The sequence below is a fragment of the Pinus tabuliformis genome, chromosome 1_2 (assembly GCF_031772625.1).
Source record: "Pinus tabuliformis cultivar Carrire ecotype Pingquan chromosome 1_2, CPIR1, whole genome shotgun sequence".
Lineage (NCBI taxonomy): Eukaryota > Viridiplantae > Streptophyta > Pinopsida > Pinales > Pinaceae > Pinus > Pinus tabuliformis.
Genome location: NC_142298.1, coordinates 494,112,398 through 494,136,985, shown reverse-complemented (window position 1 = coordinate 494,136,985; position 24,588 = coordinate 494,112,398). Strand labels below are relative to the sequence as shown.

At 35.8% G+C, this 24,588-nt stretch overlaps 2 pseudogenes; both read left to right on the top strand.

Annotated features, from left to right (window-relative positions):
• Positions 1-1,698: 1,698 nt before the first annotated feature.
• LOC149206484 (UDP-rhamnose/UDP-galactose transporter 6-like) lies at positions 1,699-8,688 on the top strand (annotated as a pseudogene).
• Positions 8,689-9,114: 426 nt separating this feature from the next.
• LOC149206483 (UDP-rhamnose/UDP-galactose transporter 5-like) lies at positions 9,115-11,592 on the top strand (annotated as a pseudogene).
• Positions 11,593-24,588: the final 12,996 nt, after the last annotated feature.

The window sequence follows — 24,588 nt, the reverse complement described above, 5'->3', positions numbered from 1 at the left end:
TTAACCTTTATTGATTACCTTTCCCATGACTGTCCTACCATTGTCGATTTACACCAATGGACCCAACCAACTCAATCAGTTCTCATACTCTTTCAGCTTCCCTTATATATATACTGAGCTCCATTCGGGTCTTACATTATCTGCTATGTTTCATTCAACTCTCCCTGAGTTCCATTAAATTACCTCTTTTCCCAACCAATTCCCAAAAATCAAAACATAAAAGGAAAAACAAGAAACAAAAAATAAGAAAACCATGAAAATCAATAACAATACAACACCACAAACAAAGTGGCATGATCATGCGCAAGATGCAAACAAAACCGCAATCAAGCACAACAAATCACCAAAATACAAAAAGCACAAGGCTAACAATAGATGCCATGAATATATTTTTCCATGCAATCACCTGCATAATACTACCATAAACACGCAATTGTCAGTGTATAAATAAACATAACAATGCATCAGTTACCTTACCTCATTGTGCTAAGCACGTTGCTTGCAACTAAACACATACATGTCATCTTTCAAGAGACTCCAATCCTTTGCCATATCTAGATATAACTAGACACCGATTGTTATACCTGTCAAATACATGTTCATGAATCTATCACACATATACATAATGTCAAACAAGAATAATGTTAAGAAAACTTCATGTATGCAAAGCACTCATTCGTTTGGAATTAGGGTTTCCAAACATAGCCAAAGGAATTCTTGCCCAATTCTTTTCTTTTACCTTTTTACCTTGTTGCAATCGAGGCTTAATATGTATTGTCATATCACCCAACTGTTATTTATATAAACACATCAATTATTACCTTGTCATGCTAATACCAAGCATGTTTCCCTACAACTACTCACACATGTCAACCACGTGTTCCAAATATCAATGCAATCATTTCTATAAATTTGAAATCAACCTTTACCAATACTAACAATCATTTCATAATCCATAGTCAACTCATAGTCATTAGACATAATGCTACAACTATCATCTACTACACTCAAGTACATATCAATTGTCTCAACACACATGTATTAGTACAATCATCTTAAAACAAGATCATTGGAATACATACTTATATTATGTAATTCATCCAACTTGCAAACATACCATGTTAAATAAATCAACTAGATGCCAGAATAGACACCAAATACTCAAACACCAAATAGACGACACAATCAAAAATTCAGGCAAAATGTAGATGACATAAGCAAGCCTATACCTTAATGTATCTCAGGGTAGGTTATCTTGTTTGTAGAATCAATCTATTCATCATGATATAGCTTTACAACACATCATCTCAAGCACAAATAAGATCATGAATGATATCCATAACAATAACTAACTAACATGTTCACATCATAAACTCACACAATTATCATTCATACATAATAATCACATATGCACCATCAGTTGAGATTAGTATGACATAATAACAAAACGTATTAACTCATACCTGAATGTCATAACCCTAACCATTGCATACAACAATACAACTTAGTATGATACATATAATAACAAGATCTTAATGTAATAACCATAATGATCAAGTTACTAGCATATAACAAAAACAATGTATAAACTAATCATCAAGATCACTATCATATAACCACAACAAGTTAACCTATAGCATACTCATCAACAACATATAACATAATCATCAAGTTATCTAACATAAAACAACTGGAGCAATGCATACAACCATAGGTTACTATTACTCATGGCGATGTGACACATGTGCATATGACTACACTAATCAACTAGTATCTATCAGGTATGTAACCATAACATCAATAGACATGTACATAAACCTAATGTATATAACCCTAATGCATATAGCAATCCATTAACTAATATAACTACATGCCCAACATCCAAACCTGTATGACGACATTCTCTTGCCTCGAGGTATAATGTTGCGACTTCACTTTGATGTTCTACATCTCTTGCTTTACTTCATTCAACACATTAGCATCATAACATACCAATAGCCCCATGATGAACTAATTGCATGCAATGACCTCATGCATAACAAACTTCACCATGACAAGCCATGCATAACAAAATGAAGACACTGACATGCATAACAAATCGCATACAACCATACAGTCATGACAACACATCCCACAACAACTCCATCAACCTCTACATGGCAACCTCACTACAACCATGATCAACACCATGCAAATGCAACAATAACATGGGCTACAAGCATAAGGAATGAAACTGGCATGAATGCATGACCAACACACATCCCATCCAGTCCAAGGGGTGAACCATGCTCTGATACCACTCTGTAGCACCCTCCTCCCACATCTACCCAAGCAACTATCCAATCAGGCTAAACATAGGACGACAGGCCACTATGATATGATTTGAACTCCTAAGTCATGTTAATGAAGTGGAATCCATGGAAACACACCATACAGACATTCAACATCAGCATTAGGACCCTCAAGAACCAATCGAACCTTTCTTCCGACCAGCCCTTGGGTCCCACTAAGCTTTTGGACCACTTCACCTATGGACGCTCTCATGCGATGGGCATGCTAGCATCTAGGGACCTCTAGACACTCTCACAAGCCTGCAAGCCACAAGCCAATGTCCGAGGACTATTTTGCATAGCGTTTTTCCAGTGTCCCCGAGATTTGAGCCACTTTTTCAAGCCCATAACCCAAGTCACTGCCCAAAATTGAATGACATCTTTAGAATAGTAAAATAACAAGGAAATGACAGTATAAATTCAATCACTTGAATAAGACCTTGATTCAACCCCTACTAGCCATGACAGTCGTTTCATCAAACATATCATGAATATGTAATCTATAGGTCTAAATAACAGATATGAGCATAGGGGTCTCATACTTATCTGAGATTCACTATGAGGCATTGTTTCCTTAGAAATTTAGCTGCAGTTTCATCCATTAGGCCATAGATACATTTTTCATTCATATAGAAGTAAAAACATGATGGGATCCATACATAACCACTGTCATAATACATATTCATAAACAACATAATAACAACAAAAATAGTAAGGAAATAATGACCATATAATCCACATATAAAACAATATAATACTCATGAGATAATAAGAAGAGATAACCTCTTATTAATGATGCAAAATCCGACCCGGTATGAGACTACCACATTCCACCCGACCGTAGAATGGCTGAGCCAAATCTCTCTTCAGTCATTCACCCTCGTGCCAGATTCCAAGCATGAATGTGGGATCTCATATAACACATCAATCCGAAACCATCTAGCACTTCCATAGGCCAACAACCTCAACCCATCAAATGTTGATTCCACAACACAGTCGTACATCACAAAACCATCATCATATTGGTCTATATCCAAGTCTTCCATGGATTCCATAACATTTTTTCTAACTAAGGCTTCCAGGACTAGTATCTCAACCCACAATTTTCGCCGGGCTTCCAGAGCATTTATCTAAACAAGGCTTCTAGGACTAGTAACTCAACCCTCCTAGGGCTTCCAGAGTGTTTGTCCAACTAAGTCTATCAGGACTAGTAACTCAACCCATGATGTTACAGGGCTTCCAGAGTGTGTGTCCAACCAAGTCTCCAAGAACTAATAACTCAACCCAAGCTAAAGGATACATGAGAACAAACCAGAAAACCAAAAAACTAAACCCACAACATTGTGGCTATCCATGAAATGGAAAGGGTAGTAAAATCCATTGTCAATCCAGGAAATCCTCCATGCCAATGATATATCATAACTAATAAACCATGTTCATGTGTCATAAATGCCAAAACTAGTGAGGAAAATATACATGCAACTCGATACCTGGAAGAAAACCCCACTGTAGCTTATGATCGTGATGTCCTCTTGTGCTTTCCTGCTCTTCCTTTTCCTTATTGATCCAAAATCCAAGTCTACCACACCCTCCAAAAGTGCTCCAAGAAAACTCTAGGTATCTAAGAGTATGAGAGAGAGAATGATGAGAGAGCTCCAAAACTGAACGAACAAAAGGTTACACTGACCAAACCCTACCCATTGATCCTCATAAGCCTTTTTATCAATGAGGCCTCTATTTTCTTCATTTTCCATTATTTTCCTTCATTTTCCTCCTCGCATGCAACCTATGACGTTTCACCTTCCTTTTCTCTTAATTTCCATTATTTTCATAAATAAAATTCCATTTGATGACTATTTTCCTCTCCAAATCCTTTGCCATTATCTTTTCCAATATCATTAGCCATAATAAATCAAATAAACACCCACTAGGATGATTTTCCCACCACTCAGCTTGGAATATGTGTCCCATGACTGTGGTCTTATATATTTTTACATGGAATTTTAACCAGGGCTATTACAATATCCCTTGCTCTTGTGGAATGTCTTACATAGGACAAATTGGAAGATCCTTCAAAGCCTGTCTTAAAGAGCATATGAATGACACCTACCATAACTGAATCACTAAATCCATTATCAATGAACACTCCTACAATACTAAGCATTTAATTTTTTTTGTGAAAACCAAAGTCTTCACCTCTACATCTTTCAACTCAAACCACATCATTACAGAAGCTATAGAAATTGAAAAGCATCCTAACAACTCTAATAGAGAACATGGATATCAATTGAACAATTCTTGGAAAACCATTATCGATTTTTTGTCCTCTATTTCTAATCCTCCTAACTTTGATGTTAGGCCTAACCATTCTCAGTTACCCTCCCCCTTCACCTTTCACTCGGTCCTCTTTGTTACCTTATTCCCAACCCCTTGTTTTTTCCTATTCTCTTCCCTCTATCCCCAACCCCCTTTTTATTAATTCCTTTTTATTTTAAACTTTTAATATATACTATGTTAATTATCTAATTTTAATCTAAATTCTATTTTTAATATGCTATTTTAAATTCTTCTTTAATTTTAATCTAACTAATACTTTTCTTATTCTACTTTTGTGTTTGTTCGAAACGTGTCGGACAAAAAATTCTCTTATGTGATTTCTACTGAAAGACTTTTCTTAAATAATTTAATCATATTATTATATTACTTTAATCCATTTTTTTAGCAGCCTTGTCTACTTGTTAGTTTTTTGGAGTTGTTAGGTTTTTTGGAGTTTCTAGATAGAATTTGGAAAAAACAATTATGGTCAAATCTTGATTTGTATAGATTAAATTGGTTTTTTTAGCATCCGAAAAAACATGGGCACTTAGGTTGTGAAGAGTACACCCCTCAAACTTGTGATTCCAATGAATCCATCTCAGATTCTAGACAAATTAGACCACAAAATAGGTTGGAAAACATTTCAAAAGATCTAACAAATAACCTATACTATATTTTAATTTTAATTTATTAAAATTTAATATTATTATAATATTAATTAAATAATTTAAAATAAATATTTTACCTTGTTCTCTCTAGTATTAAAATCAATTTGACCAAATTTATTATTTTATTAATTTGGCCCTTCTATCCATTTATTATATTTTTCTAGTTCTTCTAATTTAATATAATTTTAATACTAATTTAATAATTTTAAATAAATATTTTACCATTTCCACTTTAATATTCAAATAAATTTGACCAAATTCACTATTTTATTAATTTGGTCCTTCATCCCATTTATTATATTTTTCTAATTCTTTTAAATTAATATATTCTATTTATTCTAATTTAACCATAACCTTTCCCTAACCTCCAAAAAAAATAATAACTAGCAATTGCACCACATGTTGCAAAGGAAATGTCATAAGGCACCAAAAATTGGTAACATTTCATATGAGGAACTATTGACTGTAGAATAACAGGCTCATTATGTTAAGTAAAATATTAAGTTAGGAGATGATTTCCAATTCCAAGTGCTTAAAAATAAACAAAGCTTCTACTCAAATATAAAATATTATTTTGAGGTTCCATTCATGGATGTTCAATATTACTAGGGCATTTGTTGGGATTATTATGGTTAGAAAAGGTCTCATGGCTAGATATGGCTTCTCTTTTGGTCAGTCTCTCGTCCTATAAATCTCCTGTCATTTAATTTCATTAAATTGAAGCATTTTCTATATAAGATTTTCTTGATATTTATTATCTGGTTAGATGGTTTTGTTTGATTTTTGCTTGTTTTCTGTAAAAAGCATTAAGCTCGAACCCTTTTCTCTAATGGGAATTTTGATACATATATATTTTTGTGTCAGAGAGAAAGGGAGTGTAAGTGATTTTCATTTATTTCTATTATAGGTCATGACACTGGTCATAATTTGGCGGAATGGGCAAATTTTGTTAGATTAATTCTTTGATCTTTGAAGTGGAGTTCTTATTTTCTTTCTATGCAACTACCACATTGACAGGCTTACAATTTGGAATCGCCACACTGATGACAATTATTCTTCGTTGTATGGGTTATATCCAGCATTCCCATTTACCTTTCTCCAAGCTTGCAAAATTTTTTCATATGTGCCAATTTCTCCATTGTTGGCATGTATGTCAGTCTCACGTGGAATTTTGTTGGTTTTTACCAGGTGAGATTGATAGACTTACTTTCTCTTTTTTGCAAATAGGTATGCCACTCCTTTGTAAGATTTAAATCAATACACCTCATTTCTCACCTTTTATGTTCATTTGTATGTAAATAAATAACTTTACTGCTTTCAGAGTTACTGAGAATTGTTGGAATTTTTTATATGGAACCTAATAAATACGAAAAATATTGCATCCAATAAAAGTGTTGAAAGTATGGAAAATTGTAGGGACATATAAAGTTCAAAGTGAAAAATGTGATGCAAATTCTTGAAATTTGTTATTCAACATACATTAAATGAGGAACCAAACAAAGAAATGATAAAGAAAATTAAGCAACAGAGGAAGAAGATCAATGCCAAAGATCAAATCATTATTATAATCATATAATCCTTCTTCAAAGTCACAATATTGGCATATAAATATTTCCTGACTTCCCATTTGTAAATTCCATAAGTTGAACTATTATATTTTTGGGAGTATTTTAATGCAATGTTATTCCAATCCCACATGCTTGTGGCTTATTGACAATTGGCATGTACCATATTTTAGTAAAAAATTAGGACCCTTACATAAGCATTCTTCTTGTTGGTGGAGTTTATTGAATGGTTCAGAACTCGTTCGTTACAGTGTCTTGCTCAGATTGAATTTTATTACTTAAATATCTAAACTTTTTTATGAGGTTCACTTTGTATTGCATTGTTTAGTATGATCACTATATTTTATTGTTTTGAATGTAATGCCTTGTTTTTGTTAAGATTTAGTTTCTTATATGAGATTCTATTTGTTGTACAGATAGAAAAGTTGAGCATGATACCTATATCTTGCCATTTTGAAGTTCTCTTTGACAAGATTCGTTATTCAAGTAATACCAAGTTAAGTATAATAGTAGTGCTAGTTGGTGTAGCAATATGTATTGTGACAAATGACAATGTTAATACTAAAGGTTTTGTAGCTATTGCGATTGCAGTAAGGAGAACTTCTATTCAATAATATGTAAGTCTTAAATCATCCTTTTTTGTTTTTTGCATTTGAGGTAATTCAATTTCGTTGATTAGGCTAATAAATGTTTCACTATTTTCTTATACAAAGATCTTTTATGTTGTTGTATACACAATATGTTCACTACATATAGAAGAAATATACATTGGGTTCTTTTCATCTTCTTGGACATATTGTGCCATTGCAAGAAGCTACCTCGCTCATTTTAGGTCATTTTCTTGATTACTACCTCACAAAAAAAGAGTGGATCTTTATGATTATTCTATAACTTTTGTGGTAATATGAAAATGTAATCATTCCTATATTATTTTTATATATGTAGTATTCCTTTTTATGTGTTACATAAGCTAAATCATAGGCTCAAAACCTTGGGCAAATGGTATTCCTCCGATATTAGGTCAATTAGAATTGTGTAGCTAATCTTGTGTGTCATGGTTGTACAACTCTTCATTACACTCTCATGCTTGATCACAATTCACACCAATCTTAGCCAATTCATCTACATTGGCCTATTCATAGCATTCTCATTTCAAGTTCTTGGTCATATGAAGGCTATCTTTTTCCTTGTATTGGAATTCATCTTTTTTGGCAAAGAAGGGTTAAATTCACAGGTGGTCTTGGGAATGTTCCTAGCTGTGATTGGAATGATTTGGTATGGTAATTCATTTGAAAATCCTGGGGGTAAACAATGGTGTATGTATCCGATTTCTAGTGAAAGGAACCTGAAAATTGGGGGATCTAAAGATGGAGGGCTTGAAAATCTTAAGTTGATTCTACACCTTATAACTGAGGTTTTCCCAATGATACACATTGCTTGTGGGATTCATTTGGGCTTCATTTATTATTGTTATATATATATATATATATATATATATATATATATATATATATATATATATATATATATATATATATATATATCTGTCCTGGTTTGCGATACATTTAAGAGATTGTTGAGTAATGTTCCATGTGGTACAGTAAAAATTTCTGCAAAAATTTATTATAGGAGCATTTATTTGTATACAGCTGCTACCCTTTCCAAGGTAGAGGAAGAACAACATAAAATCTTTAATTGTTCAACCTTGCAGTTTTATTTTATGCAAGCAAGGCTTCTACATCATCATTTTTTTCTTCAAAAACACTCATTATTTATTGTATGTTTGTCATTTCTCAGTTATTATTATAGATTCAAGTCTCTTTTCTCAAAATTGCAAGAAATCGTATGCATACTGGCTTCTATAATGACTCTTGTTCTCACATAATATGTGCCTACCAACTCATTTATTGCTAATTTATCACAATACCTATATCTAATAAGCACATAAGAATCATTTACTCTAGAAGAATAGGCTCGTTGTGTTAAGTAAAATATTTAGTGAGGGGAGGAGCCTTTATAGGGTGTAAAGGGATATGTTTCCTTTGTGTTGCTCAATTCTATATTTTTTAGGAGCATTGGATGACTTGGGTCTCTAGTTTTGGGGGATTGGTGATTTGGGTTTCTCTTTGTTTTGTATATTAGTTGTTATGCTCGTTGGTATATTGAGGATCTATAACACTTGAGGTCATTTGTATGATTTATGTGCACCATAGGGAATTTAGGCACTTTGAGCTTTCAGGATTCAAGATCCAGATCTGATAGCATAAATTGATGGGCTGGAAGTGATTGGATCTGTGTGTAATTTTAGAGGTTGGGTAGGCATGGAACCTGCAAGCAAGGCATATAGGAAGGAAACCCTTGATGTGGCAGCATGGATGTTCAATGTCAGCACATCTATTGGGATTATTATGGTTAAAAAAGGTCTCATGGCTAGATATGGCTTCACTTTTGGTCAGTCTCTCATCCTGTAAATCTCCTGCTATTTAATTTATTCAGATTGAAGCATTTTTAATTTCAGAGTTTATTGATATTTATTCTCTAGTTAGATGGATCTGTTTGATTTTTTACTTGTTTTTTGTACAAGGCATTAAGTTTGAAACCTTTTCTATAATGGGGAATTATGATACATATACATGTATGTGTGAGCGAGAGGGAGTGTAAGTGATTTTCATTTATTTCTATTATAGGTTAGAACACTGCTCATGATTTGGGGGAATGAGAAAATTTTGTTAGATTAATTCTCTTATCTCTAAAGTGGAGTTTTTGTTTTCTTTATATGCAGCTACTACATTGACAAGCTTATATTTTGGAATGACCACACTGATGACAACTATTCTTCATTGTATGGGTTATATTCAACCTTCCCATTTACCTTTCTCCGAGCTTGCGAAATTTGTTATTTGTGTCAATTTCTCGATTCTTGGCATGAATGTCGGTCTCATATGGAATTTTGTTGGTTTTTACCATGTGAGATTGATACACTTACTTTCTCTATTTTGCAAACAGGTATGTCGCTCCTTTGTAGGATTTAAATCAATACACTTCCTTTCTCACCTTTTCTATTCATTTTTATGTAAATAAATAGCTTAGCTACTGTTAGAGTTACTAAGAATTCTTGGAATTTTTTTATATGGAACCTAATACATAGGAAAAATATTGCGTCCAATAAAAGTGATAAAAGTATGCAAAATTGTAGGAAAATATAAAATTCAAAGTGTGGAATGTGATGCAAATTCTTGAAATTTTTTATTCAACATACACTAATGAGGAACCAAATGAAAAAATGACAAAGAAAATCAAGCAGAAAAGGAAGAATATCAATCCTGAAGATGAAATCATTATTATGATCCTTCACCCTTCTTTAAATTCATAATATTGGCAAATAAATATTTCCTAAATTTTTACCTGTAAATGACATAAGTTGAACTATTAAATTTTTGGGAGTATTTTAATGCAATGTTATTCCAATCCCATATTCATGTGGCTTCTTGCAAATTGGCATGTATCCTGTTTTAGTAAAACATTAGGGGCCTTAGATAAGCATGCTTCCTGTTGGCGGAGTCTATTGAATGGTTCATAACTCATTCATTACAATCTCTTTCACAGATTGAATTTTATTATTTAAATATCTAAAAAAAATTATGAGGTTCACTTTGTATTGCAATTTTGAGCATGATAAATATATTTTGTTGTTTTGAATGTAATGCCTTGTTTTTGTTAAGATTTAGTTTCTTATACGAGATTCTATTTGTTGTGCAGATAGAAAAGTTGAGCATGATACGTGTATCCTTCTTTTTTGAAGTTCTCTTTCAAAATATTCGTTATTCAAGAGATACCAAGTTAAGTATAATAGTAGTGCTAGTTGGTGTAGCAATATGTACTATCACAGATGTCATTGTCAATACTAAAGGATTTGTAGTTGTTGTGATTGCAATATGGAGAAATTCTATGCAACAATATGCATGTTTTAAATCATCCTTTTACAACACTTTTCTATGTTTCATTAATGTCAAAGACATACAATATTTTGTTGTTGTTTGCATTTGAGGTACTCCAATTTTGTTGATTAGGCTAGTAAATGTTTTGTTATTTTGTGATACAAAGCTCTTTTATGTTGTTGTATACATAGTATGTTCACTACCTTCAAATCAAATACACATTGGGTTCTTTTCATATTCTTGGACATTCTGTGCCATTGCAATTAGCTACCTTGCTCATTTTAGGTCATTTTCTTGATTATTGGATCGTAGAGAAAAGAGTGGATCTTTATGATTATTCCACAACTTCTACGATAAGATGGAAAGGGAATAATTCCTATCTTATTTTTCTAAGTATAGTATTTTTGTTTATTTGTTACATAAGTGAAATCAAAGGCTTAAAAACTTGGGCACATGATATTCCTCCATCATTAGGTTAATTAGAGTTCTATAACTAATCTTGTGTGCCATCATTGTTCAACTGTTCCTTACAATCTCATGCTTGATCGCAGTTGGCATCAATCTTAGCCAATTCATCTGCATTAACCAGTTCACAACAATCTGATTTCAAGTTCTTGGTTATATGAAGACTATCTTTGTCCTTGTATTGGAATTCATCTTTTTTGGCAAATAAAGGTTAAATCCCGGCGATAAAGAAAAACATATGTATCTAATTTCTAGTGAAAGGAACCTTAAATTTGGGGATTCCAAAGATGGAGGGCTTGCCAAAATTTAGCAAATTAGAATATGTTACTGCTTAGGTTGATTCTACACCTGATAACTTAGGCTTGTCAAATGATACACATTTCTTGTTGGATTCATTTGGGCTTCATTTGTTGTTGCTATAGATATTTGTCTTTGTTGGCATTACATTTAAGAGATTGTTGAAAATGTGCCATGTGGTATAGTAACAATTTCTCCACAAATTTATTGTAAGAGCATGAATTTGTATAAGGTTGCTACCCTTTCAAAGATAGACGAAGTAAAACATAAAATCTTTAATTTGTCATCCTTGCAGTTTTATTTCATGCAAGAAAGGCTTCTATAGCATCATCTTTTTCTTGAAAAACACTCATTATTTATTGTATGTTTGTCACTTCTCAGTTAGTATTAGAGATTCGAGTCTGTTTTCTCAGAATTGTAGGAAAGTGTATGCGTATGCGCTTCTCTCGTGAATCCTGTTTTGACATAATATGTTCTTTCCAATTCATTTTCTGCTAATTTATCAAAATACCTATATCTAATAAGCACATAAGAATCATTTGTGAGATGTAGTTCTTAGACAATTATATAAATAAGGGAAGAATGATTCGATTTGAGATCATAAGAGAATCATTAAGGAAATAATTCAATTATGCTTTGAATGAATCTTTACTAATATTTCTCGATAAAAGGGATGGAAATAGTGGTAATATCACTTTTGGTAATTTTTCAAAGATGAAATTGACAAGATCATCCCTACCCCTCTGCGATTGAAAAGGGGAACCGTTTCTATATGTGACGTTGGTAAATCTAAGAATAACAGCTGTAGTTGGAGTTCCCTAAGATGAACTGGGTAGGATTTTCAAAACCCCACTGGGCATTCTTCCTACTTGATGCTCTGCATGACCCTTGAACCTACAACTCCCAATATGATAATTCTCATCCTCATCAACAAATTTTTATCCTTATGTATATAGCTCCATCTCTTCTCTCCTTCCTTCTCAAATTAACATTGAGTATTAACCCATTTATTGAATGTGAGAGACCATGGATGATATTCACGTCAACAAAGAATATGTAGTTGACGTGGTGCATCCCAATATGAGAGAGAATCTTCATAGTTTTCTAGGTCCAAAAGGTTGAATGCTTGTGTTCCATTTTTTTACTTAAACCAACGTCCTCTTCTTCCTTGTGAGCCCATAAAATATTCTTGTCATCATTTGCACGATTCAATTCTTCGCCTTTGTGCCTTTGAAAAGGGATCAGTGAATGTGGACTCCTTTGGCCACGAATGTCCACATTCTCTAAATGAAGTCACTGAATCATAAATTCTAGGATCTTTGGCACCTCTAACTCTCAGTTCCATGAGTTGGGGATGAGAAATGGAGTGCCTCTAGTTTTAGGATGCAGTGGGATCCATGAATTGTGGTGAGAATTTGTGAGGCTAGGTAATGGAATAGCTTCATCTAGCACTACATGCTCTTTCATCTATAATTTCTTCGCATTTGGCAGGGAAAGAGAACTAGTCCTACTATAACAGCCCTGGTGAGAATTTCATGTAATAAAAGTTAATAAAGAAAAAATAAGACCACGGTTACGGGACACTTATTCCAAGATGAATGTTGCACAAATATATCCTAGTGAGGATCACTGGATGTGTGTTTTGGCTAAGGAAAATTGGCAAAGGCTAAGACAAAGGCACTAAAAGGAAAAAATGAATTTTTGGCCCATTTATTTATGAAAATAAAGGAAAATAGGAGAAAATTAAGGTGAAAGTTCATAGGTTGCATGTGAGGAGGAAATTGAAGGAAAATAATGGAAAATGAAGAAATTAGATGCCTTATTCATAAAAAGGCTTATGAGGATCAGTTGGAAATATTTTCCTAACATTTTTTCAGTTCAAGTTTGGATTAGTCTCATTATTCTCTCTCTCTCTCCCACTCTTCGTCACTTAGATTTTTCTTGGAGCACAGTAGCTAGGATCAAGGAAGGAAAAGCAAGAAAAGGGAAAGGAAGGAAAGGAAGGATCAAGGAAGAAGAGTAGGATAAAGAAACTTCAGCATGAATAATTGTAGTTAACCTTTTGCATGTGTGATTTCCTAGTTGGTTTGGACATGCATGTATTTGCATGGTTGTGTATGTTTCTCTTTCTGACATTGGAATGGTTTTTCCAGGTTATGGAAATCGTTTTTAGCCTAGCCTTGCCTTTTTCTAGATGCCATGATGTTGGGATGTTTATTTCACCTTTTGAGCTTTGGTTTGCTGAATGGATTTTGGAATCTGGGGCAGAGGTGGTCTCAAGTTTCATTCCCAAAGGCCTAGGAATACCTTGACCAGTCTTGGCAGGATACTTAGTAAAGCCCAAGGGAGGAGTCTCAATTTAGGGCATAGTGACCTGGGTTTGGATTGCGGTAAATCCTGAGAGACTAGTCTTGGTTTATGGCCTAGTGATCTATGATTGGATTTTGGTAAAACCTAAGAGATAAGGAGACAAAAAAAATACTCAAGGATAGTCATGGATTCCAGATGGCTTCCCAAGTTCGGTTCAGTTGTGATCAGGCCACTGGTTTTGGTGTGATCATAGTTTGGTGAGGGTGGAGGTGGTTTAACCTCTAGATTCCCTTGGTTGTTCTTGGATTGGTTTTTCTATGAGATCCCACATTCATGCTTGGAATATGGAACAGGGGTGACTCGCTGAAAGAGAGAGTTGGTTTAGCCATGTCTATGGTCGGGTGGTACATGGAAGTCTCAAACCTAGTTAGATTTTTCTATGACTAATAAAAGCTAAGTTCTCTTACTTTTGCACTGGTTTATATGTGGATTAAATGGTTGTCATATCTCTAATATTTATATGATTTTATGTTGGTTATAAGCATGGTTAAATGATTGGGTCATGTCATGGTTATTTCATGTATTTACTTGTAATTGTTAAATGGATGGATGCAAGACCTAATTGAGGATATAATAGTTCAATGGAGAAGGAGGTGATCGTTCTGGTTATGTTTCATAAGTTCTCTCATTCATGTATGCTCTGTCTTGTATCCTAGACCTGTATATTGCATTAATGCCAAGTGTTTGATAGAACGTCAGTCCTAGTTGGGGATGCTCAGAATTAGTCATTGTTATCATGTCTTTGATGGATTTTGAAGGTTGTAGCAAGTTCTAGGTAGAGGTCAGGATTCCGGGCTAGAAAAGTTGCTCAAATCTCGTGGTCACTGGAATAGGTCTACTGAGAAAATTCCATAGTCGCTAGCACAGAGGATTACGAGAGTGACTTTGAGTTGTTGGTCATTATCTTGCCTATAGCATAAGAGCGACTTTGGGTTAAGAGGCTTAAAACATCAGTGGAAGCTAGGGACATGATGTTTGGGTGGTTGACATGTCTCCTAGGGGTGTAATTGCTGATGTGGATGGGTTTGCTTGATGAGTTCTATGGATTTCATTTCCTTAAGGTCACCAAGTAGATTGAATCCCTTATAGTGACCTCTCTCATCACATGTTTTCCTGGCTTGTTGGATTCTTGGGTGGACCTGGGAGGAGGGGATGTTACAGATTAGTATCAGGGCATGGTTGTACTATCCTTGGGTGAAGGTGCTTAGTCATGCATGCATGTGAGTTGTATGTGTGTCTCTTACACTTGCATTCCATGTGCTTGTTGCATTGCAACATGTTTATAATGATTGTAGTAAGGTTAGCATGAGGAACTTGATGTTGATTTTATGAAATGCGTCGTTAGGAGTATATGATTGGGTACATGATTATGTGCATCTTGATTACATCCTTGTATGTTAGGTTGAATTCTTGTATGTTTTATTACATGTATCAAACTTGTAGGTTGGTTACAAGAATTGATCGCTTATTCTCGACGATATGCATTCATGCGTATGTGTAGTTGACTAGGCATTTTTTATGCATGTTTATGGCTTCATGTGGCAATGTGTACAATGGAGTAATGGTTGTTTCCATGCATGAGGTTATGGTTTGTGTGGTTGATATGGTCATGCATTGATGATTGGGATTGTTATAGACATTTTTGGGCACTGCAACCCCAATCAAACATGTCCATAAACCAAGGGCTCCTAAGTCCTTAAAATTGTTGTTCCATACCCTAAAGGAACAAGGTTAGTTGATCACATCATCTCCCAGAAGTTCTCCACAGGAAACTACTCAGAACTGGTCAAAACTAGACCACACAGGTTGCTTAGTGCTAAGGGTGCGATGCATCCCACCTGCCCAGAGTAAAGGGTGTGATGCATACTGTAAAGCCCTTTTGTAGGGTGCGATGGGCGAGAGTGGACAAATGGCAGAGACAGTTTGCGAGGTGGATGATCATAGAATCTTCCAGAAACTTCTCCTATGACACTTGCCTCTCTGAATTCACCCAGGGATGAGTAAGAGATCATCACTCTCCAAGTGGAATCAAGAACTATCAGAGAGAAGACACTAATCAAAATCCCAGAGGCTGAATCACCCCCTTGCAATCATCTATATATGGATCCCTCATCCCAGAGATCTAGATGCTGGAATTTTGTATCTTGCAAGGAAGTGTTGTTGGTTTTTTGGTGGAATATCATAGTGTTGGGTGATCTAATCTTTTCATGAGGTGAAGGGATTTCATGCTAGGAGGATGACGCTGGGTCAGAACAATTGGTTGTAATCCTCTTTTCTATTCTTGATATTAATAAAGCTATTCAAGTTTTCCTCCACATTCTTGTATGTTTGATGATATATGCATTTGTGTGGTCAATATATATCTGGTCCTATATTGTTTATGATTATAGATCTCTGTTCTTCGATAGTATTATGTTGCTTTGATTCCACAGGTGCTCTTTGAAGCTGTGTAGACGAAGGAAAAGTAGCAAGCATCTGTCAGAACGGAGAGGAACCAACCAAGGAACTAAGTGCAAGACTGAGGTTGGTGTCCTTTGTTCCTCTCTTATCTACTTCTCATAAAGGAAAGCGAAAGTAGTTTTAGTTTGTTTGTTTCTAAGATAGCTACTAGTCTTAGTGGGACTAGCAGCTCTGAGTGGACACTAGATTTCCAGATAACAAAATGGAAACTCCACTGGGGAGCGAATAGATTGTTTTCTTGTCTATATTTATTTGTTTTATAAACTTACAGACGGAGCCTGAAGTCAAGCCATCTAGCCTTCGAACTACATTTTCTATGCAAGTTCAAAGTAGATCAATGCTGCTTCAGTCTATCTCTGGGTTTTGTTTATAAACTGAACAATCGATTTGAAAACCTTCTAATTGCCCTAGTGGTGGCTCTAGTAACCTCATTAGATCAACCCTGTGATTTATATTTACTGAACATCACTTGCTCGGCCTAAATCCCTGAACTGAGCTGCAAACTGTGACTTGCAACCCAGTTGAAGTCTCATCTCTGGACCGTCGCACCTTCTCCTCTTGGGAATTTGGATGCATCACACCTCCCATGTGCAGTAGGTGTGCTGCATCACACTTTTCCTGTTTTGCAGGTGCGCTGATCAGACAAGACCTCTTCTGCCCTCAGATTTTGGTTTCTGTGTTCACTGTCTTCAACTTTATTCAGGAGTTTTGTTGTCGGTGATCAGTATACCACTGCAGAAACTCCCTTCTTTTACATGATTCTGCCTCCATAGTACAAAGAATTGTGAATGTTTTTATGTATTGCGTGCCATTTACAGTTCTCTTTTACAAAAAGGTAGCATAATCAAACTGTCGTCTTTTGATTTGAAAGTGTCGCAAGTGTCGTTTTCAGTCAAAGAAAATAATTCTATTGTTCTTGATGGTCGATTATACAGTTACTCTTGTATTTGATTTGAATTAGTAGTTTTTCAAGTGTCGAAAGTAGTTTTCAATTCAAAATAGCAAAGTGTCGTCATAATCTTCCTTTCGTTTTTGAAGAGAAACTTGCTAGTACTGTTGCTTTGAAAAAATAATTCAGATTTGTGATTAGAATTCTTCTTGTCATTCACACATTAAGAAAGCTAAAAACAAATACATGCATGTGCATTGGCATTTAGACTTCTTGTTGGTTTGATTTAGGACGTTGCATATAGCGCGTGCTCTCTGCTCTATGTTTGAAAGAATATCATCTCTCTTTCTTGAGTAGCTAGGATTTTCATTGCAGAAAGAAGATTAAATGATTTTTTCATCTTAGATTGCATTTTAGGAATTGTACATCTACATCACGTGGTGAACCTGAAAGGAAAATTTCTTAAGAAATATCAACTGTAAAATAAATTTAATGAACCTAAAAATGCTTTGGAACCTAATGCACAACATCTAGAAGTCTAGGCTAGAGACCTATTCCGGTGTCGTAAAACCTGGTAACTGTCGCTTTCACTATTGGTTGGGTGATTCCTTCTCTTTGAGACGAAAAGTGCCAGTACAGACTTGTGCTCCCATGTATCGTTGAGTATATATTGGGAGACCACAATAGGCTATATCCTTTATCCATAGGAAGCCATGTCTACCGCCCTATCGATCGCAATGCACTAAACACAACATTCGGGAAGATTTACAGCCGTACCATAAAAAGTATTCTACAGTTTTGCGATTGGTTTGGTAATCCCTCTATATAGATTTCCAGAGTAGTCTCTTTCATTCCTTTTCAGACTCCTTAAAGGAAAAGGTCCATCTGAGCACTTCTCACTTTGGGCTCATTAAAAATCGAAGGCAAGTAGAGTCATCTTTTTTTTTTCATGACTCTTAAAAATTGAAAAAACAAGTTGTGTCAAAGCGTCTAAAATTCATTTAATTCAGAAAAATTTTCCCCTTTATTTTTAGTTGATCAAGTGATCTGCAATCATGGAGGAAAGTAAATTAAAACCCTGTCGTTCGCGAGACTTACAAGTCAACAGTCTTTCTCTCCAGAATCAAAACTATTCCGGACAAAGAAAACTCATTTAAACGGTTCAAAGTCCCCTGGTCTGGTTGGAACAAGTGTTCCGACACCCTCGGAGACTCTGGTTACTCCAAACATTTCTGGCATCCCTGCCGTTACAGAAGAAGTTCCGCAGCAACTAGAGGACAGCAGAACTGATCCTAGTATACCTGAACCGGTTCCATCTACGACTGATTTGGAAGGTGTTATTCCCAAAACATCTGTCGCTGCAGAATCTATACCTTCTTCGGCACCGGAAATATTTTACGGACCTAACCGTCTACCTCTTCCACCTGGTTTGATTTCTATCGAAGAGATTGTGGAGGATCCATCATCTAGTACTCCATCGCATTTTGGAGTTGGGATCAATCTATATCCTTCTTCATCAGAAATTAGGCTACCGTTATCAGAAGTTCTTGTAGAATCACTAGGAAATCTTTTGGATAGACTAGATATGTCTAAACAACCGTCAACATCTAGGAATATGTCATCTGACACGGCAGTGGTAGAACCTCCTGCTGTTATTCCGACAATGTTCGCTGGCGTACCATCTGTCGCAACTAGCTCTCAATCGTTGGATGGAATCCATCCAGGGGCTGTTTCGACAGTATGGTCTGTTCTCGTTTGTTCGTCTGAAATAATATCTGGAATCTCTTATGTTGAGTCTCAGCAAATTGATCCTTCACAGTGTCAATTTGGGTAGTCTGGTCCTCAAAGGCAAGTCATTCCCTTAAGCACTGGATTACTGCTGTATGGGGGGCAATATGCCCTTTCATTTTCTCCTCCGGGAGGTCAAACATACGATAGTTTGCAACAGAATTCAGGTTATGCTGGAATTACATCCAGTGGTTGGATACCAATACTTCCTCAACAACCAAGATTTGTATACTCAATGCAACAAAGTCTGCCTATGTCAAATATCCCCACTACACCAGATATTGTGACGGTGTCGCAAGTACAAGCGTTACCTGTTGTATGCCAACCTCAAGTCTCTCAGGTCGCAATCCAACAACCCTTGTCTCTATGACACCACCAAAATCATCGATTAGTGGCTCCTTAACTGGAGTGACCCAGGATCAAATGGGTACCATTACCCCTCATCTTGGTTAAACAACCAGTATTGGACAACAGCACATGGTCTCACTGTTGGGTCCCTATAATACTAGTGATTACCCCATTACTATCGTAGTTATACCCCTAATATATATTGTTGTGCCCCTACTACCCCCATATTGTTATTTCTGTGCCCCATAGAATCCCTCTATTGTTATTTTTGTGGCTTTATATTATTATTTTTAGGTCGGCTGGATTATATTGTGACTCCTTAGACTCCTATATATAGAAAGGAGGTTTTGTCATTTGAATCATCAAAGAATTTTTCATTTATCTAATGTAAATGAGGTTTCCCCCTCGAAGAGGCTGAATTCTAAGGCGTTGATCTATCTTTTCTATCTTTTTCTGGTTTACATAACATTTGGTATCAGAGCTTTGGATTCTAGGGTTTCGCTGCTCCAAACAAGTCATCGTGGAATTTTTGCCATAACGTTTTTTCTGTGACGGTTCAGAATTCGCAAAAAAAACCCATTTGAGAAGAAATAGCGCTGAACCTTGGGTCCGAATTGCAGATCATTTCACACTATATTTCGGAGATATGATCTGAGGAAGTTGGTCTTTTTGTAGACTCCTGAATTACATTCTAAACAGGTGACCTGGGGAAAATTGTCATAACTTTCTCTCTGAAGATCAGATTGAAATTTCGTAAGAAGGTACAGAAAGAGAACAGACTCTAGTTTCTTGTATGCATTTTCAAATCCATAGGTCGAAACAGTGACTTGTGGCACGTCGTACAATTTTGCTCTACTGAATTAGTCTAAAATCAAGTCACTGTGGGAGATTTCACATAACTCTTCCTTGGAGAATCCAATTCGAGTCAGACTTGTGGCATTTTAAAGAGGACACAGAAGGCTACTACAGGTTGCAATTCCAGAACTGGATGATCTGAAATTACAGAGATACATCAGATTCGATATCAGGCTTCTACAAAGGAAAAAAAGGTGTGTATTTTTTTTTTTAAATTTTTGCGTAAGCTTGGTTTGAAGGAATTAAAAGGGAATAGTAAAGCATTATTATCAGTAACTAATGCCCCGAGGAAAGAAAATGCAAACACCGAGTAAGGAACCTGAAAGCTCTAGCATGACTCATGAAGAAGAGGAAGAAATGCCACATGATATATCAAAATTACAAGAACAAGTGCAACAAATGTCACGCTCACAAAAGCTAACAGAAGCTAAGATAAATGGTGTGGAATCTAAGATAAAGGGCATGGAAGCTAAGATGGATGATTCAAACACATATTTGAAGAGAGACATGGTAGATTTGAAGACAGATTTGAAGACAGACATGACGAATTGAAGATAAATATGAATAAGTTGCTACAAGAAATGGGCACTAAGGATGAAAGGGTACTAAAGGAAACTCATGATGAGAATAAAAGAAATGTTAATCATGATTCCATAGATGCTAATGTTGGATCGAAGACTCACCATATTTCAAAAATTGATATGAGGAAGTTTGATGGCAAGGATCCTGCCACATGGATATTACAGATGGAGCAATTCTTCGATCTCAATAATGTGCAAAACACACAAAAGGTACGTATGGCAATTGTATATTTGGAACCAAATCAGTTTGTATGGTATCAATGGCTTTGCTCTCGTAAACAATTTATCACTTGGGCAATTTTTACGAAAGAATTGATAGCACATTATGAGGATACAAAAAGCAACACTTTTTTTAGCCAATTGATAAGTCTCAAACAAAAGGGTTCAATAATGGAGCACATTGAGGAGTTCCAAAAATTGAACATAAGGGTAAAAGATATTCCAGAGGAGCATAGGATTGATGTGTTCATAGGGTCTTTAAAGGATAATATCCAACATGATGTTCGCCTTTGGGAACCTGATTCATTAGAGAAGGCATTCAGGTTAGCAAGAAAAATGGAAAGCAAAATTATGGCAACCAGGAAGCATACCACTCACAACTATAAAGATGGAAGTGTTGTTGCCCCTAGTCTTCCACAACCTATAAGGTTGACACCACAACAATTGGAAGAAAAAAGAGCAAAAGGGCTTTGTTACAGTTGTGATAGCAAATACACTAAAGGTCATAAGTGTGCTGAGAAGAAATTATTCTACATAGATTGTGAAGAGGAAGAAGAAAAGGAGCAAGAAAGGTCAAAAGAAGAGGATATACTCCAGGAACAAAGCCTAGATGAAGAACAAATAAATCCGACCATATCTTGTAATGCATTGGCGGGAATTACCACTCCTCAAACCATCAAGATAGAAGGACAAATCAAGAAGAAAAAGGTAATAGTGTTGATTGATTCAGGAAGCACCCACAATTTTATTCATTGTAGGGTAGCAAAAGAATTGAATTGCTTCCTATATCCAGCACCAGAGTGTCAAGTGATGATTGCAAATGGAGGAACAATAAATTTCTCTGGAAAGTGCCATAATATCAAGCTATCCATGGGAGAATATGTATTGACTAGCCCAATGCTTTCCATTCCAATGGGAGGTGCTGATGTTGTACTAGGAGTCCAATGGCTACAATCCTTGGGTACAATAGCTTTTAATTTTCAAGAACTTTTCATCAAATTTTCTATGGAAGGAAAGGAAGTTGAATTAAGGGGTATTGCAGGGAAACCAGGAAAGATAATCAGCTCTAATGGTATGACAAAGCTTCTAAAAAAGGAGCAAAGAGGTGTAATTGCACAATTATGTTCGCTAGATGTTTCCACATTGGAATCATCTATTTCTCCAAGTCTCCAAAAAGTCTTGGACAATCATTCCAAGGTATTTGAGACTCCAAAGATCTCCCACCTATGCGTGATCATGATCATGCTATTCATCTGATTCCAGGAAGTCTTCCTCCAAACATCAGGCCGTACAGATATCCCTATGTCCAAAAAAGTGAAATTGAACGTATGGTTGCAGAAATGCTTGAGGCTAGTATAATTCAACCGAGTCAAAGTTCTTTCTTTGCTCCAGTAGTATTGGTGCACAAGAAGGATGGATCATGGCGCATGTGTCCAGATTATAGGGAGCTCAACAAGCTCACTATTAAAGATAAGTTCCCCATTCCTGTCATTGATGAATTACTGGATGAATTGCATGGATCAATTTACTTCACCAAGTTGGATCTTCGTTCGGGATATCATCAAATCAGAATGAAGATTGAAGACATTCCGAAAACAGCATTTAGAACTCATGAGGGTCATTATGAATTTTTGGTCATGCCTTTTGGCCTTACCAATGCACCTTCAACATTTCAAGGTTTGATGAATTCAATTTTCAAACCATTCCTTAGAAAATTTGTGTTAGTATTTTTTGATGATATACTAATCTACAGCAAGTCTTGGAAGGATCATGTTGAACATGTTGACAGGGTGCTACAACTATTGGAGGAGAAACAATTATATGCAAAAAGATCCAAATGTTTCTTTGGAGTCCAGGAGGTGGAATATTTGGGTCATATTGTATCTCATGAAGGAGTTAAGGTAGACCCTAGCAAAATTAAAGCCATTAAGGAATGGAAAATCCCCACATCCATAAAGCATCTGCGAGGATTTCTTGGGTTGACAGGGTATTATCGCAAGTTTGTTAAGAATTATGGGAGAATAGCAGCACCTCTAACAACATTATTGAAGAAAGATGCATTTTCATGGACTCCGGAAGCAACAAAGGCCTTTGAACATCTTAAAGAGGCAATGTGCCAAGCACCGGTCTTAGCTACACCGGACTTCACAAAAACCTTTATTGTGGAATGTGATGCTTCAGGAAATGGAATTGGTGTTGTTCTAATGCAAGATGAAAGACCCATTGCTTTTGAAAGTCGTCCAATCAAGGGAAAGTTTTTAAGCAAAGCTATTTATGAGAAGGAAATGTTGGCAATACTCCATGCACTTAAGAAATGGCGACCCTACCTAATGGGAAGACACTTCAAGGTAAAAACGGATCATGATAGCCTTAAATACTTTTTAGAACAAAGATTATCCTCTGAAGAGCAACAAAAGTGGGTCACAAAGATGTTGGGTTATGACTTTGAAATCATCTACAAAAAAGGGAAGCAAAATGTGGTGGCAGATGCACTCTCAAGAAAGGATGAGGATGTGGAAGCATTGTTGTGCGCCATTTCTATTATCCAACCAGATTGGATAAATGAAGCAAGGGAGGAATGGAAGAATGACGAAGAAGTGTGGGCACTTATTCGAAAGCTACAACAAGATTCCAGTACGTCTGATACATTTAGCTGGCAAAATGATTCGTTATGGTACAAAGATCGCTTATACCTCTGTAAGAATTCCCAGCTAAAACAAAAGATTCTTATGGAATTGCACACTTCTCCCTTAGGAGGGCACTCAGGATTTTTAAAAACTTACCACAGGGTTAAGAAGGAATTTTTTTGGGATGGCCTTAAATCAGATATTCAAAAGTTTGTGGCGGAATGTTTGGTTTGCCAACAAAATAAAGTTGAAACAATTAAGACACCGGGTCTATTACAACCTTTATCCATTCCAAGCCAACGTTGGGAGGAGGTTTCAATGGATTTTATCACAGGTTTACCCAAGTCTGAGGGAAAGAGTGTCATCATGGTGGTAGTTGACAGACTTACCAAGTATGCACACTTTTGTGCATTATCACATCCATTTAAAGCCAGTACAGTTTCTACTGCATTTATGGAAACAATTCAAAAGCTACATGGAAACCCAAAGATTATTGTAAGTGACAGAGATCCCATTTTCACTGGAAATTTTTGGACAGAATTATTTTCTTGTCTTGGTACTCAGTTAGCTCATAGCTCATCTTATCATCCTCAATCTGATGGGCAAACTGAGATAGTAAACAAATGTTTGGAAGGATATCTTCGTTGCTTTGTATCTGATAAACAGACACAATGGGTCAAATGGTTGCCTCTGGCTGAATGGTGGTATAACACTTCCTTCCATACAGCAACAAAAATGACCCCATTTATGGCACTTTATGGGTATCAACCACCATCCATCACATCATATTTAAGAGAAAATTCTAAGGTTCAGGCAGTGGAACATCACATCGAACATCAACAACAAGTCCTCCAACTCTTAAAGGATAACCT